Here is a 2287-nt window from a genome sequence, read left to right as displayed (position 1 = left end):
CCTTGGCTCTTGGCCCTGGTGGGTCAGAGGGTTGCACTTGGGGATGGTTCACAAACAAAGGGATCATCAGGGAGCAGGGAGGGGGGGACTCTGACCATTTTCCAAGGGTAGGCAGTGTCCCCTTGGCAGGTGCCATTGTGGGGACTGGATGGGTGCTCTGGAAAATATGGTATGTGATGACAGAGGAAGATCAGAGCCTGGGTGGATCAGAAGCAAGAAATGTAGCCATGGAGGCTGCCTGTCTCTCAGACCAGCCCCCCTACACTTGCCCTATATGTCAGTCATTGCACTGGTTTCCCCTAGCTTGGAAACAAGTCATAGGTGTTGGACTAGATCAGAGGTTCTCAAACTGTGGTCTGCAGACCACCACTGGTCCACGACCTCCATTCAGGTAGTCCACAGAAAGGTTGCGGAACAATCGAGAATATCTGTACTTGTAAGGTAAGACTACTGATATAAAATATGAGTTGTGTGCTTTGATTTGTAGAACAAAAAAAAGTCTATTAGGTGGTCTGCCTAGACACTTAGCAATTTTCAAGTGGTCCGTGAAAAAAAAAGTTTGAGAACCACTGGACTAGATGATCTCTGAAGGTCCCTTCCAGCCTATTTGTCTATATACTCCAAGTTTATTGCAACTGTCAGAGGGTAAGAAAGTTAGTGTCTGTACTAGGTCAAAGACCATGATCCCAGCTTGTCCCATGGCCCTGACCAAGGCAGTTCTAACAGAGTGGGTCCTCCAAGGGCATGCACTGTAGCCTGTTCAGAACCACCCAAAACTGCCAGGAGCCTTGGCACAAGGAAGCCTAAAGTCTGGGTACCAGCAGCTGGGACAAGAGCCCAAGGTCCATCCCAGTATGGTGGGGTGCATATGAGCAAGGGCAGGAGTGGGAAATGGCTAAAAGGAGGGCTGGGGGCTGTCCTGAAGCTGAGGGAAGTACGCTAGGCTTAGGCTGATCTGTGCCATACATATAGATGCATGGTGGCAGATTTCTGACCCACTTCCTCCCACAGAGAGCATGACCATGTGTTCGTTCCACTTATTTGGGGCTGAAAATGGTTAACAACATCTCAGCTGCCCTGCAGCTATACCCACAATGCCCTTCCCAGGCACTGCCCTCCTGCCAATGCCAGCCCCAGCTGCTCCTGGACATGTGAGGAAAAGCCTGGCTTCCTGCTATAGAAATGGGCTGTCTCAGGCCTGGCTGGGACTGTACAGGCCCTTAGTGAGGGGGTCAGGGCATGGTGCCAATTGCAAGGGGTGGAGGCTACAGGCTGGGAGTCAAGGCTGTTCCTCTGGTTCCCAGGGAATGGCCTTCCTCCTGTGGCACTGCTCCTTGCCCAAGCTTTGGGAAGGTAGAGGCACCTGTGAGAGAGACAATGCTTTGTCAGCCTAAGAGCACTCCTTCCTCTGACCAAGTGCTGTGCCAACAGGTCCCTTTCTGGCACAAGGCTTTTCTGACACCACTGTTCTTACCTACCAGTCATAGCCAATTCTTGTTTGTACATCTTGGGATGCACTGCCAAAAGCAAGGGGTTGAGTCCACTGGTCTACATGTGGCCTCAGCATCCTGAGTTGGCCCTGGTCTATGGAAACAACACTGGCCCAGTAGACAGGCTGCTCATGCCAGCAAGTGTAGGGAGCTGGGTGCTGAGATTTGGAGTCCCCAAAAACTGCACAGTTAATGCACAGAAGGAGCCTCCAATGCACATTGGCTCTGTGGCCTGTGTCATGCTCCTCCTGCTCTCCTCAGTCACAGCAGAGGTCCACATATTTTCCAAGGCACCTGAGCCAAGGTACAGACCTGGGGGGAAAGAACACTAGAAGGGCAACAGCTTACCTCTGTCACTTGTCTGTGCCACACATCGGGTCAGCTCCTATTCCCGTTACCTGCCTACCTCGTTCTTGTTCCACCCTGTTCAAATCCCCGAAAAACAGTCCACCTCCCACTGGGTGCTTTCTGTGCCTTGGTCTCACGGTTGAAATGAGGACCCCTTACCAAAGTAGATGCATGGACGTTTTTTCAAAGGACTGGAGCAGGCAGACTGGGGCAGGATCACCCTCGTGTCTCGCAGGAGGAGCAGGATCTGTCCCAGCCCCTCTGCTCCAGGGAAGGGCCCAGGGTGCAGCCACAGCACAGCATCCATGCTCCTCACAGAACAGACCCGCACTGGGGCCCAGCCCCTAGGGCCGTCTCCGGGGCGCAGCGGCAACGCGCCACCAGCACGTGTGATACAGCGTCCGGGAGCCGCGGCACAGCCCCCCGGGCCCGCCCGCTGCGGGCTGCTC

Source organism: Alligator sinensis, unplaced genomic scaffold (assembly GCF_000455745.1).
Source record: "Alligator sinensis unplaced genomic scaffold, ASM45574v1 scaffold467_2, whole genome shotgun sequence".
Classification (NCBI taxonomy): Eukaryota; Metazoa; Chordata; order Crocodylia; family Alligatoridae; genus Alligator; species Alligator sinensis.
Note: the sequence above shows the minus strand (reverse complement) of the source record.